Here is an 18,524-nt window from a genome sequence, read left to right as displayed (position 1 = left end):
TCTAATTTTTTTTAGATCGTGGTGAGCGTAGTGCGTTCGTGGTCTAGTGGGACTGGGGCATTCACGATGCTGCTACGTCCTCATTACGCCTCACTACGCTTATTAAGATCTTTCTACGCTCTTCACGTTCTCACTACGACCATACTACCATATCCGATTGCAACACGATCTTACCACGCTTCTGCTGCGATTATAGCACGTTCTTACCACGATTATACTACGTTCATACCGCAAGCTTACAACGTTCTTAGCAACAACGTTAACATCGTGTTCCATATCACTAAAATTCCATTCCTTTTATTTCTGATCAAAACGTAGATTTCTCGGAAACAATACAGTCATGCCATTAAAATCTATAAGAAGACGTGAGCGTGGTGGTAGGGGATGATGTAGAGGCAAAGGGAACTAAGTAACGAATCCTAATCAAGCAGAGATGTCGGACCGACCAATCCAACCTAAATAACAACTTATTGCTGGTCCCTAAAGCTCAAATGACGATATTTTAGTGAACGATAGCAGAGATAACACAGATGTGTCAATAGATATAGAAAGATGTGGTATGAGTGCTAATGTGACAACTCTCCATCCAAGTACAGTAACAACTTATAAAAGTAAACCATTATAGGCCAAGGTACGGCCTTCAACACGGAGCGTAGGCTCACACCGAACAGCAAGCTATAACGAGCCCACAAAATTACTAGTGTAAAACCATTTAAACGGGAAACCCAATGGTCTAATCTATATAAAAACGAGAAGCATGGTTGAGCCGTTAGAGCAAATAGATAATTACATCAGACAAACAAATTTAGGCAGCTTTTTATATGATTTATGTGAAACTGACAATGAGAATGATGGTCGTAGTGTGAACGTAGTCAGGTCGAAAGAAGAGCGTGATGAGGACGGCAAGGGCGTGCTAGAATCGTACTATGGTCGTGAACAGCATGGTATGGTCGTAGTGGAAGCGTAGTTTGGTCGCGGTGAGAACGTGATGGTCGTAGCGAGGTCGTAATAGCGTCGCTGTGAGAAAGTAGCGCAGTATATCCAAATAGAATCACGCTCTCGATACGATGGTACAGCGACCTTTGCGATCTTACTACGATCTTCGTGCGCCCTCACTACGCTTCTACTACATGTTGTACAACCTGATTTTGCCACGACCGCACCACGATTGTTCTGAACATGTTCAAAGTTGGCCACGCTCATCACGATTTTGAAGACCTCACTACGAACGTGATACGACCTTACTGTGATCTACACGATCGTACTACGATCATTGAAATTTGCATTTTTTTCACAGATCGTAGTGCGATCGTGGCCTAGTAGGACTGCGGTATTAAATTGCAGTATATTCATATTATCAAATAAGAGATTCGTTTAATCCTTTGGTGTAACTTAATTATTTTAGCATTACCCATACTATTTCAATAGGATAGGTACTCTATGTGAAAGATGTATTCTGTTATTGCTTTATTCATGGTTTCAAGAGATTAAAGAGTCAATACACAAAAAATATTCACGTTTTATTAATATTTTCTTTTCTGGACATTGGTTTACGAATAATGCATTTTGCATGCAGTCAGTTTCTTATATTTTAGACAAAGAGATTGTTACAAAAATTATAAAATAAATATATAATTGTTCTTAAACACAAGTACATGTACAAATTAAAAGTATATTATGACAGCAAAATATTTATCAATATAATAAAAAAAGAAGGAAAATAACTTTATTACTGTCCGTAAATCAAAATATTTTTTAGGTTAAGTTTTCGTGCCGCTAAATTTATTCTTCTTGTCGCTTCTTGGCGCTTCTTCGTTACAATAACAAAAATACAGTATGATTATAAATGAGACAACTACCACTCCAGACCAAATGACGTAAATTTTAGGTCTTCCACACATAAGTAAACAATTAATATGATATACAGGAAAAAACAACAACCAGTGCACCACAGACTTATAGACTTTATATGTCGTTCCCACAAGATAGTTATCTCGTTTTCATACATGTAGCCGCATAATGCCACCGTATTTTCGAGATTCGGAGATATTAAATAATTAATCGTTACAGTTATTTTGGGAAACAAAAAATTATCAAAAGCAGTCGATTTTTTTAAACGTCATTAAGAAAATGGTCATGCACCGGACATTACAGTTCATGTCATTTTGCAAGAATTTTTTCACCGTTATTCGTCATAAAGGTACACCCATTACGATCCTCTTTTACATGGCTTTCGCATGAATAACGTTTTCACAATTTTTATGTTCCATTTTCACAATGAAGCGAAATAAATTTTATTAATTAGAAAGATGTACAAATGTATGCTATATCATTGCCGATATGGTGACATCCCGTTAGTCCAACAACCATCATTCCTACAGCCCATTACACCGACAGTCCACTATTCCGACAGCCCATTACTCCGACAGCCTAATATTCCGAAAGCCCGTTATTCCGACAATGCATCTGTCTTTAGTATATGTGTAAATTTTCTCTAAAAAGACCAACTACGTTCTCTATAATATTTGTAATTATCCGTTTTCATTTCGATTCTTCTTCTCATGCGGGATATTTGTCTCAGTATATTGGAGTTTATACACATACTTATTACACCTGTGCAGTCCTTGCCTTCGTCCCTCTTTCGTTTTACGGGTCTCGGTATTTTATTGATCTTTATATTTCGGCGTTTGTCATTCTGTGCTGTTCTAGTTCACTGCTCTTTGTTGTTGTTTTGATCTATATTTTTTCATTAGACTGAGATCTTCGGTTTCTCCCTCTCGCGTATCAGAGGTTTCCAGATTTGCTACGTATCAGGTACGGTTGGTACGTAACACAACCGTTGGTGCTGTTTGGGAGGTTTCATTTAATGCATGAGATTATTGTATGTATCATGATAAAAATAGAGAAACAAAATTGCATATCAGTGATAAAAACCGTTATCTTTTATTTTATTACGATTTCACTGCTTCTAGAAAACCTTGCATGTGATTTTATACGATAAAATTTATTCTGTGCCCAAGAGAATGAATCAAACAGTCCTTACTGGCACTGAGTTGCCTCGACCTTTATATTCTAAATATAGATTTGCGTTTCTGTATAGCTATTCTGTTTTTGTATATTAAGAAAAGGATTAGAATAAAATCTAATACTGAAATATAAATTGGAATAATTAGAAATTACTTAATAATATCTTACTTGAACCTTACTGGGGTCGTTAATGGCTACATAGACGGATCCAGGGGAAGGGGGGCTTGGGGACCTCCCCCGTATTTCGGGGATAAAAATGGTTGATTATATAGGGAATCACTGAAGCATGGATGGAGCCCCCCCCCCCCCCCCCCCCTCCTTATGAAAAGTTCTGGATGCGTCACTGAACTAGTACACGTGCTAATGGCAAAAATGAGTTCAAAATTGTGTTGATTTCTCATTAAAATAAATTTTTATTAATTAAGCTATCTTTTCGATCATTTGAGCAACATTTTTTCATAAAACGCAACACACATTGTAAAACTATCGATCTATCTTTTTACTTATATTTTGTCACTGAACTTTTAATAAAATTGTTGATTATATTAATTGTAAGAATATAAATTTTATGACACTAACGAAAACCATTTTTTGAGTAGAAATATTTATCATCACGATGTTACTTCATCGTGTCAGCTTATTATTATTATGTCACTAGATATTGTTATTACATTAATATTTGTAAATATTGTCGCGAGTAAAATTGCACATGCCTGCGAGTAGTATAATATAATCTACGAGGGGTAATATTAAACCAATATCCATCCATTAATCCTTTGGTCGTACAGCATTGCCAGAAAAACTTCATACAACACAGCGTATTTTGTTCACTGATAACAGCCATAATTTGACGCTATATTTACACTTAGTCTAATGCAATATGAATATGTCTTTCTAACTCTTCGTAATGTTCTACGGAAAATACTGTGTTGCTATATAATGTCTTTTGCACCATTTACAACTGATTTATGGACTCAAAATTAAGGATCATTTTCATCGGTTGGTAAATGTTTCTAGTAATTTGGTTCAGGTTTATATGTACTAGTATCATGAATACGATATTACTTTTAAAAAATAGTTTAACTTCATTTTTTCTGAGTTTTCTCTTTCGGCTTACTGCGAAAAAGATATTAAAAAGGGCATGTTTCTAAAATTTATAGAGCATATTAATTTTATGAGGGGTTTTTTTTATAAAGAAAAACTTTAAGCCCGACGGTAAAGATAATTGTCCAAAAAGGAAGGATGCCAAGTAAATACGATATCAGCCATATCTCTATGCATAATTGTTCAAATTGAAGATGTAAACGACCTTGTATTTTTTATAACTTCATTCCGGATGTCTGATTTTTTTTTTTATTATCTTTAATCAATTCTTCAACATATATTTACAACAGATATATTACATATTACACAAAATTATCACAAGGCAATGTTATTAAGTATAATGACATACATAATCAGTACAGAAATAAGAAATCATGCGTTTTGACACCTTCGGTTTCTTGTAACAGAGTATAAATTTTTTGGAAGTATGTCTGATTATGTCTCTCTGGACTTTTTTTATCTTGATTCTTATATCTCTTGACAAGTGTAACAGACCTGTCGCGCACTGACAGAACAGTGATTTGGTTTTATATTAATTTTGTCATTTTTCTTTTGTTATTAAGGTCAATTTATTTCGTTCAAATACATTTTATTTGATCATGTTTTCTAACAACTTACCAAAATAAATACAAAACTTTAACATTTTATAATGATACATAAAGTTATTACAAACAAAATTTATAAAGTTTTAAATTTGTTTTGTAATTTAGCTCCTTTGTATCTATGTAGTTTCATTGGGAAATAACTCTTAACTATAAACCTTTCGTACCGACGGTTACTTGCAACGGTTGCTTGAAAGCATAATCGAGTGCACACATTATTGTTTTCTACGAATACAAGAAGAAACCACATGAAATTAGTCCCAAATTACAGCTAAAAATTCTCTAAACAGTTCTGCATATGATTCCTAAAACATTTGTTGATATAAAGTGTATACATCAATAATTTTCAAAATTTAAATGACGGCTCCCACTTCGTACTACGGTTGGTACGGTAGCAAATCTGGAAACCTCTATCAGGGGAGTGAGGTTTCACCTATATAAACTACAAAAATAAATATATCAGAATTGGATAACACTACCCGCCCTCTTTGGTCGCAACACTTTCTACCCCTGATATCACTTGTCTGAGTTTTATTTAAATTAATTTTGTCGCTGAAATTAGCACTAATGTAGCGTCAGTCAAAATGAGACTGAAAATAAAAACACAAATTCAATCCAGGTCCAAAGAAAATAAGATGACACATATGACGAAATATGTGTTCCAAAAAGAAGAGCAATTCCAGCTTCTACAAATACGCCACCCGTGCGATTTTATGAATATCATGTTCGGGAATGTGAATCCACGAAATACGGAAAAAGTACAAAGCACTTCCAATAACGATCAGAACTTTAAAAAGTTAGATAAACATGATAAATCTTCGGAATTTGTTTTAATTCAAATTCAAATTCAAATATTTATTGTCATATAAACTCTGAACAATAAGTTTGTGACAAATAATATAAACATACACAAAATACATTTAACAAATAAAACCATGAAAACAAAAAAAGCAAAAAAGCAAAACAATCTATCTATATGATATATAAATATATTTTATAAATAAATCAAAAGTCCCCTGTCCTCAGTTCTAATGCCTGTTTAAAATAGGACCCTAAGCTTTCTACTTCTTTTGAGGTTGATTGACAAAGAAGATATTTATTTTTTTCATTTTCTTGCCAGGACATAAAATCTGGCATATGTTTAACTACATTTCCTATAAAGTTATCTCTTAGTTTAGCAATTTTTTTGTAGTATAAAATAAAATGGGCTTCATCCTCCATTGTATTACAGGATGTGCATAGTCTTTTTTCTCTAGGTATTTTTAAATGTCTTCCTTTTTCTATCATTAAAGTTTTAACTCAAGATTTTATTGTAAGTTCTTTTGTTTTGTGTAGAACATGTTTTGATACTTTTATTTGATTTCAAAACCGTTAGTTGTTTCTTTCTATTTTGTTTTCGCTCCGATTCTGACTAAGACCTATCGTGATATAATGGTGATATAATGATAATTATATTATATTTGTATTGTAATGTCTCAATGTTAACCCAATCATTATAATGCCCGTCTAAAAAAGTGTTGGAATATTGGGCTGTCGGACTAATGGGTTGTCGGACAAATGGGCTGTCAGAAAAATGGGCTGTCGGACTAATGGGTTGTCGGACAAATGGGCTGTCGGAAAAATGGGCTGTCGGACTAATGGGCTGTCGGAATAATGGCGTGAATCATTTGAGCTACACTTGGCTGTTGATGGTGACCTTACATTTCAGGAAATATATATAAGATAGGTATAAGTGCCAATGAGACAACTCTCTTGTAAATATGTATACATTACATTTCTGAGTCCCTACAACCTTATGTCAGAATAATACAACGATTCAAAACATTCAATTTTTAAAAAATGATGAATTCTTAAATTCTCTCATTCCAATCCAGACCAGTCTTGTACATGTACATTGAATTTCCACCCTTTTTGTCGAGCCTGTGAAATTTATTAATAAAGCGGGACATACCAATAATAGATTACGTCGTCATCGTCGGGTCAACATTTACAAATGTAGGTACAGTCTTTCAGGTTATAGTTTGTTTGAAACATCAGTAACTTTGTCAGCTCTTCATATAATTTCATGAAATTGGACAGAAGGTTCTTTATCATGTTTATCATGTTTATGACCAAAAGACAATATTCAGATTGCGTTGGAAAATATTTTTTTTTCATTTTCCGTTTTTTACTGGTAAATAGACTTTCTTTTACAATTAACAAGTAGATACAGTCTAGGGTTGAAATTTTTCTGAAGTGTTTGAATGACTTTTTAAAATGTCTGAAGCAAATGTTTGAAAATATAATTATTTTTTTCGTTTATACATGATAGTATATTTCTGATGAATGGACTTTGAATATTACAGTTTACATTTACAGAAAGTCTTGGATTACATTTTTTGACATGACAAATTTGTGCACCTTCCTTGATTGTTATGGAAATTAGACAGAAGCTCATCTTGAAGACCAAGAAATAACATCTAAGGCTTTTTTTAATCATGTAGTTTACTGATAAATGGATTATTTTTTCAGTTAACATTACACTTTTACGCTGACAGCAGCATAACATCGCTAGAGAAAGAGTTTTGATTTTTGTATAACATGTATTCCTTTTCGGTTATCGTCATTATAAAATGTTTTTCTTTGTTCATATCTATATCCATTTTGCTACTTTTGCAGATGAGATATATTTAAACTAAATGGCTTTCTTTTAATTGTTTATTTCGTTTTTTTTTTCTCATTGTTTAAAACTTTAAAGCACCAGTATTTAGGTTAATATGTTCGGTAATTGTTCCTTTTTTGACTATCGTACCATACTCATATTCATATGATAGTAATAATAACATTTGCAAAAGCTATTTCTATTATATATAGACTAACGATTGAAACAATTTTAATAGGATTTAGGACCGGTCTGTGTTGTTGCATACCCGAATTTTGATTGTCCAAGTTCCAATTTTATGTTTATTTTTCATCTATTGATTTCGTGGTTTTGACAATTTATGCATACAAAGCCTATAGAAAAAAATTAATTCGTTGACTTAAAATATTGGTTCACTTGTACCCATGAAAGCCATGAAAATTGGTATCCATCGAACCTTAATGTTGAATCCCGCGCAGTATCAAAATATTTGACAAGTTTTTTTTTAATATACTCTTCCCATATCTTCATTAAAGATTGCTGCTTTTTTTTTTTTTTTAATTAACAGCTACTGATAGATTTAGATAGTTTCAAATGCCCTCGAAATAACAAAAAAAAAGAAAATATAATATTTCAACCGGAGTTATTATAATTGGACAAACAAGCACTCCCTGCCAAAGACGCGGACGTGACAGAAGACACCTTTTAGTAGCGTCAACAGTAAACATTGGTATAAAATTTATTGTCTAGACATTTTTGTTCATATATCACAAACAAATGGTTTGGTCCAAATATTTCTGATTGTTCTGTTGAAATAACTTGTTATACATATGAATTGTAAGTACATAGCATGCAAATTATCTTTTACTTTACTCGAAAGTCAGTGTGAACGGAGGTCAGAGTTGGAGAAATTTACCAAAATCGTCCTTTCAAGGCGTGGTAAAAGCGTTTCTGCAAACTTAAATAAGCCCTGTCTACCAAGACGTTAGCGAGATATGATATAAGTGTCATTTAAATTGTCACTGATTTCAATCTTTCCCTGAAAACCTTTTGTCGTCTTAAAATTCGGCGTCGGTTGTACCCCTAAGTATGCAAAGCGATGGCCATCTTTTATTTAACGATCGCTTTGAGACAGGTTTAATCACACGCAAATAGCGTTCGCGATTCACACGCAATGTACGACCATCGCAAAGTACGATTGTTTTATGAAACGGAATTTTAGCGTTACGTTTGGTTAACGTTCAAACGTACGCTAACGATCGTTTTATGAAACGGCAGCCAGACCTATGAAATTAGTCCGTTGCTCGATATCCCACTTCCAACTCCTCGTTGGTGAGCAGGGGACTTAGACTAACAGAAGGGGTACTTATATTTGTTAATAATTGAACGAATTAGTAAATAAATAAGTGTTATTATCTGTATTTTACCTGAGTTTACATGAGTTTACCTGTAAAAAAAAATGCGCGCAAAGGTAACAAAAAGCTGTGCGCAAACGTAATGATTTTTGCGCGCAAATGTTATGATAATGCGCGCAAACGTAATGCACCGTGTTTGTGTTATTATCTGTATTTTACCGGAGTTTACCTGTCAAAAAAATGCGCGCAAAAGTAATGCACCGTGTTTATCAGCTCATTAATACATAATTTAGTCATGTGATCGTGACGTCATCAACGTTTTTTTCATAGTTTTTTCCGGTTTAAAATGGAATTTTGAATTAAATTATAAAAAAAAAAACTATAATATTTTTTCTGTCTATGAAAAAATAAAATTAAAAATGTGGTGCACACTAGATAACCCGCGCATTCCTTTAAATAAGAGATAGTTCAACAGAATTGTTAAACGACAGAAGGAACAAAATAATTAAACTTATCAAGCTTTCAGAATATAAAAGGTGTTTGAACTATTGCGGAAAGATCAGTCGAATTGAGAATTTCAGAATATAAAAGGTGTTTGAACTATTGCGGAAAGATCAGTCGTATTGAGAATTTCAGAATATAAAAGGTGTTTGAACTATTGCGGAAAGATATGTTGTATTGGAAAAAATATGTTTACGACTTCAAGTACAGTAAAAGGGTAGGTCACATGTTGGAGGGTCTTTTTTCAGTAAACAAATTGTAGCGAAAAGATTCCGCATGAATGTGTTTTAAACCGTTAAGTCATGTATAATTTACGATGTTTTGTAGTTTGCAACAATTGGCTATCAGTTTGCAAATAAAAAAAAAATGTATATATGCGCGACAACCCATATTTCATTTGCGTCCAAAACACACGTGAATAGTTTAAAACTAGTCTAGTCTTTCTGGTATCTAAGACATTCTTGTTACATCTGTCAGAGCCAAACAGATTAAAGGCAGGGAACTACTCCCAAGCATAACAAACCTATAATAAATAATTCCAAATTTGGTGACTATGTTAAACACATCTATTCCATCGAACTAGAGATAAAGGATATATATAAACAACTCGTCTAAACATCAACCCAACAATGTTAGATCTGTAAATTTGCTTTCGCAAATTATTTGTTCTTCCCTCGCCGGGATTCGAACCCACGCTACTGAGATATCGTGACACCAAATCGACTGCACTGTAGACGTTCCGCTAGACCACACGACCACCTGGGCTTCACAAATAATAAAGCTTTCGGTGGCCGTGTGTTACCTTCCCTCGTCAGTTTTAATCTAGCGGTGTACTACAGTACATGAAATATAAGGCATGGAGATGTTTTTGTTACAGATCAGCTCAATTATCTATAGTAAAGGATCCTACAAATAAATGCAAGATACAGTCACAGAAAATAATTATATTAATAAGTACGTCTGAGTCAGTGACAACTCTACAACAAATTTATCCATCGGATCACCAGCAATGATGGTGATACATGGCTGTGTACATTATGTATATACAATTCGTCTAAACAACAACCCAACAATGTTAGATCTGTAAATTTGCTTTCGCAAATTTTTTGTTCTTCCCTCGCCGGGATTCGAACCCATGCTACTGAGATATCGTGACACCAAATCGCCTGCACTGTAGCCGTCCCGCTAGACCACACGACCACCTGGGCTTATATATATATATCTATAATCTCCCAATTGATATTACCGGGGTTGAATTTCCTATCATGATTTTCTTGATAGAGGGTTACTACTCACAAGGGAGCTATTAAACAAAAAGGTCTAAATGGTGAATTTGAAATCATCCCTTCGAAAATTTTACAGAACCCACCACGAGTTGGTTCACCGTTTCGGAATATCCCTTTCACAGATTATTTTCGTGCTGCTTAGTCTTTAGACTTCTATATTGAGTATTGTGTATTATTATTTAACTGTCTTTTTCTGTTTTAGCCATAGCGTTGTCAGTTCATTGTCGATCTACAAGTTTTAATGCCCCTCTTTTGTAGTTTGAAATTAGTCATACGATTGAGACACTTAATCATTACTATTTGTTTGCATCATAAAACTCAGTTGTTCTTGTTTGAATCTATATATAGTATAAAGATAACAGGAACTGATATATGATTTCCTTTTATATAAACGTCAAACAGAGTAACCTCTGAGCCACCGCGTATGGTCTTCAAAAATTCATACGTAACGGTAGAGTAAATAAATCAACCAATCTGCCCCAACCCCCGCCTAACGCCCCCAAGACAAGAAAACAATTATCATACCTGAAATGTAGCGAAAATTAGCTTTTTGGTGTAAAAATTATACGCCCGTGGATATAAGATGGTGTTTAGTACAGATCGATCTTTGAAATTAGGAAAATGGAATTCTTAAAATAAATCGTTTAATTTATGTTCATTCGTTCCGGTTCTTTTTTGTGAATTCAATTTCGTTTCGTTCGGCTTCTCCATATTTTGTTTTGTACTGTTTAGTTTTGTTACATAATGATATTATTTTTTTGTTTCGCCATTTACTAGTCCCTGTTTACTTGACTAACTGTGTGAACAGCTAACCCCCTTTTTTTAAATTCTGTATTCGTAACTGTATCTGTGCTGTAATTTTGAAGGTTATTATTCATAGATATAGGAAGATGTGGTATGAGTGCCACTGAGACAACTCTCCATCCAAGTCACAATTTAAAAAGTAAACAATTATAGGTCAGGTAACCGAACAGCAAACTATAAAGGTCCCCGAAAATTTCTAGTGTGAAAGCATTCAAACTGGAAAACAAACGGTCTAAGGGGTCATCCATAATTGTCAACCATTTTCCAAAGTGTACAAAACGTACACTTTTTCAGACCCCCCACCCTCCCTCAAAAAGTGTACATCATCCATTTTCAGATTTCAAGAGAGGAATCAATCATTCTGAATAAAAAGAAGATCCTGTTTATTATATTTTAGTTTAATATAGAAATTTGCATTGAAAATAAACTAAAACATATCTGACTGTTTTATTTGATGACATCTATCTGTGATGCTTGTGTTTTGTTAGAAAAAAGAGTTCAAAGATTAGCGTTTCCCCTATTACACAGTGGGAACTCCAATGAGAAAGGGCACCTAGAGCATGCAAAAGATTAACAAAAGGGCACATAAACTATGCTAAGAATCAAAGAAAGGGAAATGCATGGTTATATTGCATTGGTAAAGTATGGACTGACAGTTGTTGATGGAATCAGAGCTCAAGACAGCAATCAATAAAAGTGTAATGTTTTAAAACATTTTAAGTTTTTAAATTTCCCGCCTGTATTTCTATTTAAAAGGTCCCCGTAAATATGCCATTCATGGCACTATTATCGTTTATGTATATATACTGTAACGTGTACATATATTGGATAATTTTTAAGGTTAAGGTTAAACTTCATATTGAGGTGCTCCTAATTAAAGGAGGCTTGTTCTACGAAAAATAAGTTTACTTCCGGTTTACTGGTTTACTGTTTTGGAATACATTACAAGGAAATTAATAGAAGGACCAGTTTAAAATCTTTTCACAAAATGGCATCTTGCCAAAATCAAAACATTCAAAGAATTTAGTTTTGTTTATTAAACAGAGTGAAACGATAGCAATCCATAATAAAGCAGGTGAAATTGACAATCGGGGGTACTGAGAAATGCTTGCAAACTTTTTGTTTAAATTTTTTACAAGTTTTCATTTTTGAAATATTTAGTTTTCATATGATTTGATCTTTTAATCGTTCAATCCGGATTGAGGAGAATTATGATATCGAAATAAAAATTATCAAGTGAAAATAATAAAGAAGAAATAAGAAGAGAAACAAACCCAAGCAAATTCTCGATTTTATACATCGACCTTCCCTACGGAAACGAAATAAATTCTGGAAATAAAAAAAAAAAAGCGTACGGTAAAAATGTTGATTTTTTAACCCCCTCCCCCCAAGTGTACGTTTTGTACGTTTTGTACACTTTGGAAAATGGTTGACAATTATGGATGACCCCTAATCTATATAAAAACGAGAAAAGAGAAACATTTATGAACCCCACAAACAAGCCACTGAACATCATATTACTGAAAAACAATTGCAGCGGGATTAAACGTTTTAATATACACTTAAACAAAGTTAAATATAATTTACAAAATATCAAAAATGTGTTTGTCTGTTTCAACTGACAGTTTAAATTTCTTCTTTTGATCTTGATTTATGAATAAATTGATAAATACATAGCTACAATGTTATGATATACTTATCAACTCGAAGAAAATGAAGATGAAGAAATAACAAAATAACAAAGTGTACGAAGTATGTCATCAGATTTATTTCATATTATTTATTATAAATATAATCGCGCAAATGACATATATGAACGGCCACTCGTACTTTCTTAACACGTTCACTTTCTACTTAATGACTTTTCAGAAATTACGTAATCTACTGAAAATAAACAAACTACGTGGAATTCAATTGCATAACAATGGCGAGTAGCAACATTGACTTCTACACAAAACATCAATAAGTAAGTTTCATTTATCTAATGAGATTCTGACATATGATAACGGTTATTCTGTTGATTATGACCCCTAATCTATATAAAAACGAGAAAAGAGAAACATTTATGAACCCCACAAACAAGCCACTGAACATCATACTACTGACAAACAATTGCAGCGGGATTAAACGTTTTAATATACACTTAAACAAAGTTAAATATAATTTACAAAATATCAAAAATGTGTTTGTCTGTTTCAACTGACAGTTTAAATTTCTTCTTTTGATCTTGATTTATGAATAAATTGATAAATACATAGCTACAATGTTATGATATACTTATCAACTCGAAGAAAATGAAGATGAAGAAATAACAAAATAACAAAGTGTACGAAGTATGTCATCAGATTTATTTCATATTATTTATTATAAATATAATCGCGCAAATGACATGAACGGCCACTCGTACTTTCTTAACACGTTCACTTTCTACTTAATGACTTTTCAGAAATTACGTAATCTACTGAAAATAAACAAACTACGTGGAATTCAATTGCATAACAATGGCGAGTAGCAACATTGACTTCTACACAAAACATCAATAAGTAAGTTTCATTTATCTAATGAGATTCTGACATATGATAACGGTTATTCTGTTGATTATTATCTTTAAAGTATTTTTTTATTTTGTCAACTGCTTTGATTAAATATTCATGACCATGCATGTAACTCTTTTATTTAACGATTGATTGCAACGATTTATTGGACTATAATTTCAAAGTTATTTCTAAATTAATCTTGCAAACAGAATTACAAGAAAATTTTTATTTTAATTGCTGTCTTGCTACAAATCTGTAACTGTGACCTGTGTGAGTCAATACTTGAATACGTGGCAAAAAACACACGTAACAGTTCTAGAAATAATTGTAGTGTGGATTAGTGTAGTGTGTGCATTGATCGGTTGTTCTGTAAAATATATGTAACACGTAAATCTTCGTATTCAAATAAGTCTTGAACGCTTCTTTTTGTAACTTGATAGGGTTGTAAAAGTGTTGACCAGCGTACATTTGGAAGCCCTTTATCTAAAAGTGTGCGCACGGTCAACGCTTTTACAACCCTATGAAGTTACAAAAAGAAGCATTCAATTATCATAATAACATTTTCTAAGCGAGGATCATAAAAACACGAATTTCATCAATTTTTTTTATTTAATTCACCTGTACAATTTATTGTAGGACCTCCTGTTATCATGAATGATAAGTTTTATTGATTAATGCAATTGCTTAAGGAAATTAGAATTACGTTCTATAATGACACGGGTGTCATTCGGTTTAACGAGAGAAATGATCGTGAAAGAATATCTGCACGGCCGACACTCGGCTAACCGAGAGATTGGTCGGTTAATCTATATTGAGTATGCGGCTATATCGGCAGTTGGTCTGTTAATCGGGTTGGCTAAAGTCTGTTAATCAGGTGTTATCGAGAAAATCATTGAAAGTTCAGCATGTTTCATTGTATAACTTTTTAAATATATTTTTATCATAAAAAATATTCATGTCTAACAAAACAATTCAATGTACTGAATCCAGTGGTGTAATTATTATTTTTCTAGCTTCAATGTACGATGTATAAAATGAAAAGGCGGGTTACTCATCAATAAATTTATACATATTTTACACACACAAACTGTACACAAAATGACACGTTGGTTGAATTTACGATTTTACGTGCATGCAATATTTTGAACATCGAGAAAAGACAGTCATTATGTTTGTTAACCATAATGAAATCATTATGTGAAAAATCTTCACGAAAATCTGTATTTTGGTGACATAAATCAATCTTTATTTAAAACCTGGTCTGTTAATGGGTCGGATGTATAAAACCCAGTCTGTTAATTGGTCTGTTAAGAGTTATGAATGGCAATAAAAGTATAATTTTATTGCTATATGGGGTGTTATCGGATCAAATGGGTAGGCTCAAGACGAGCGGCTAAAATATACGGAAACAACACATGAGCAATGAAACATAAAATATACGGAAACAACACATGAGCAATGAAACATAAAATATACGGAAACAACACATGAGCAATGAAACAAAATATACGGAAACCACACACGAGCAATGAAACATAAAATATACGGAAACAACACATGAGCAATGAAACATAAAATATACGGAAACAACACATGAACAATGAACAATTTAAACAATGGAAATTGAAAATTGATAAAAACGGTTTCAAAAAGTGTAATATTAAAGTAATGTTAATTTCATCCAAGAATGGTCGCATATGTCATGTGGATTCTGTTTAATTGTCATGAATGACACCAATTTGTCATCTACATTGGTAACCAGTATATAGATCAGAGATAAACATCGTAATGTAACTAAACATCAGTAAGTAGAATATATTGGGATGCTGAAATATAAAGAATAGAGAAAGAATAATGAGTAAGATAAATTAAAGGTTAAAGGAAAAAAAGTCACGGAGGAAACGTGACATAACAATTTAAAGAATACAGAAATAAACACCCCCCCCCCCCCCACCCCAAATCCGAACCCTCATGGTATACACGATAATCTGGATGGAGTAGCAGAATATAGAATAATAGATAAGGACAGTAGAGAGTGATGCATTGCTAAAAAAGAGAGAAAAAGTAATAATTGTTTAAGAAACATCCCTGGGTGTTGAAACAGTAACAGATTTCGATGTACTCTAATTGGTGACAAATGCTAGAAGTTTACATGCGGACAACTGCCGTTCTCCTCTACACTTATGAAGAAAGGAGCTAAACGGAATAAAATGTATTAAAACTCAAGATGACCAAATGTAGCTGCATTCGCTCATTTCCACTTACTACTTGAGAATGATTTGTAAACAACATATGATTAAGTAATAGAAATAAAGAACCAATTGGACGATGCTTACGAATTAGGGTTAAACGTCCAGTGACAAATATCATGTGCATATGAGAATGACAACACGTTATATGTACCCTGTGTTGTATTAGAAAGACACTTTCAGTCGGATTTGATAACGTGCTACTTTGAACAGACACAAAAATTGAGGCTGATTGAAAACGTTAATAATAAATTCATGCGTATTCCAGCGGCCAATCCATATCACACTTTATTGTATAGCAATATAATATTTCCCACAGAAAGTAACCAAAAGTTAACGTGCAATAAATTCTAATATTGCACTAGTGCAATAAATCTTCAAAATTCATGACGTCATCAACGACAAAATCTTAGTTTAAACCAATTTTTACTTTTAAATATTATATTGCTATACAATAAAAGGGTTATTGCATGAATATTGGGGAATATTGTCCCTCGTAGAACATATATTGCACTCGCAAGCTCGTGCAATATAAAATTCTACTCGGGACAATATTCCCCAATATTCATGCAATAACCCTATAATATTGAAGTGACAGACCCTTCAATAAAATGCAAAGAAAGTCAAAATAAAAATGCTCTTACTAGTAAATCACAACCGAAATGAATGACAGACGGACATTTTTTACAAACCTTAATGAACAATTGAAATCAAGATATTTGAGGTTTGCGTTACAACGCAAAGGTTTGCGTTACAACGCAAAGGTCTGCGTTTTATCGCAAAGGTTTGCATTATAACGCAAAAGGTTTGCGTTGTAACGCAAATATAGGACGAAAAATTGAAAAAAGAATTTGTTGCGCTAATTCGCTTCCGTAGGATACTGTTGCATCGTATTATCATTTTTTTTTTTACTCAGGAACATCTCATTCTTAACTTTTTCTATAGGAAAATATAAAGGTAGCAAAAATAACTGTGGCTAAATTACTCTTAACTGACACAATTTCAATTGTCCAACCCATTAACAGACTTTACTCCCATAATTTTCGCTAAAACGTGGTAATATTCACTTTTTATTACAATTATGAAATGTTTACCAATGTAAATTTATGTTTTAGAACCAAAGTACTATTTTGTGTCCTTTAAATGGTATCTAAAATTGTTTGTTCCGACTTTTATTAAAAAAAAATGCTATGCGTATAAGCATACATACTACATACTTGCGCGACGCCTTTTGATTTTACTAAAAACTGCGTAGACTATGAAATGTTTTTACAAGTGGAAAATGTTCTATGATAGATATCATTTTGTCAGACAGTTTTCTTTTTTTGATTTGGTTCTTATAATATGCCAAAAATCTTTATATTTAATAGAGTTTAACATTAAATTGTGCGTTTTACTCTTAACAGACGTATAACCAACCCTATTAACAGACCAATCTCCCATATAGCCGCATACTCAATATAGATTAACCGACCAATCTCTCGGTTAGCCGAGTGTCGGCCGTGATCTAAAGGCGGTCAAGTATTGAGAGACGATCGTGAAAGTTCTGGTAACGGATCGATCGTGAAAGACATCTAATCGAGAAGACATTTGAAAGGTCAATACATATTCTAATTTAATTAATTACACAGATAAATTTACGACAAAATAAAACTGTCTGTCAAAATGGTTCAACATTATGATCAGTATGTGAGAATAGTACATATTTATTACAAAACAACAAAAGGCGGATTGCTTCTCGACATTTCAATGACATAAAAAATGTAAACAAACATGATTTTTTCACAAATTCGACTAGAAAAACTACTTAAATACAAATAAGGGCATTATATTTGAATTAATAAGATGGTTCTCATAGTTATTTTGTATAAACATAATCTGAAACTTGGTAAATTAAGACCTTTTTACACAAAAAATGATTTTTCGGATCGTGAAAGATCACGTACCGCATTTTTGAAGATCGTGAAAAGGATCGTGAAAGATCTGATGCTACAAAGACGTTCAAATTATTCTTCAATTATATCATAATTAATATTTGTTATTGGTATTGATAAAAAGCTATATAGGTCAACATCTTCAATAGGTTTAAGCATTTTAAAGTATTAATATTTTCAGAAAATGAAATATAAAATAGTTGGATGATTGTAGGATGAAGATTTTTATTGTCATGTGAAGTACTTACTTATCACGAGTTATAGGATACCCACATTTTGTATATTGGATCCTATAAACTACATGTCCGTCATACAGGATTCACCTGACCCCGAATTTGCCTCATTTCATGGATGAAAATTCAGTCCGTATCGCGAAATCGTTAAGCTTTATGATAACTGTCTGTTGTTATGATTGTAAGGTGTACATTTTCGACTTCTGCAAGGTTTCAAATAACATCGAACTCATTATCATGCATCATTCGGCAAATAGACTTGTAGCTTTCTT

General features: G+C 32.9%; 1 protein-coding gene across 1 annotated transcript in view; it reads left to right on the top strand.

Moving 5' to 3' along the window:
- The first annotated feature begins 13,719 nt into the window (after positions 1-13,719).
- The window catches only part of LOC143049857 (uncharacterized), a 38,778-nt gene continuing 33,973 nt past the window's right edge, over positions 13,720-18,524 (top strand). Inside the window, exon 1 of the mRNA XM_076223620.1 lies at positions 13,720-13,842. The gene's annotated coding sequence lies outside the window, so the exon portion shown is untranslated. The remainder of the gene's footprint in view (positions 13,843-18,524) is intronic.

Source organism: Mytilus galloprovincialis, chromosome 10 (assembly GCF_965363235.1).
Source record: "Mytilus galloprovincialis chromosome 10, xbMytGall1.hap1.1, whole genome shotgun sequence".
Taxonomy (NCBI): Eukaryota; Metazoa; Mollusca; class Bivalvia; order Mytilida; family Mytilidae; genus Mytilus; species Mytilus galloprovincialis.
This window is presented reverse-complemented; position numbering and strand designations above follow the sequence as displayed.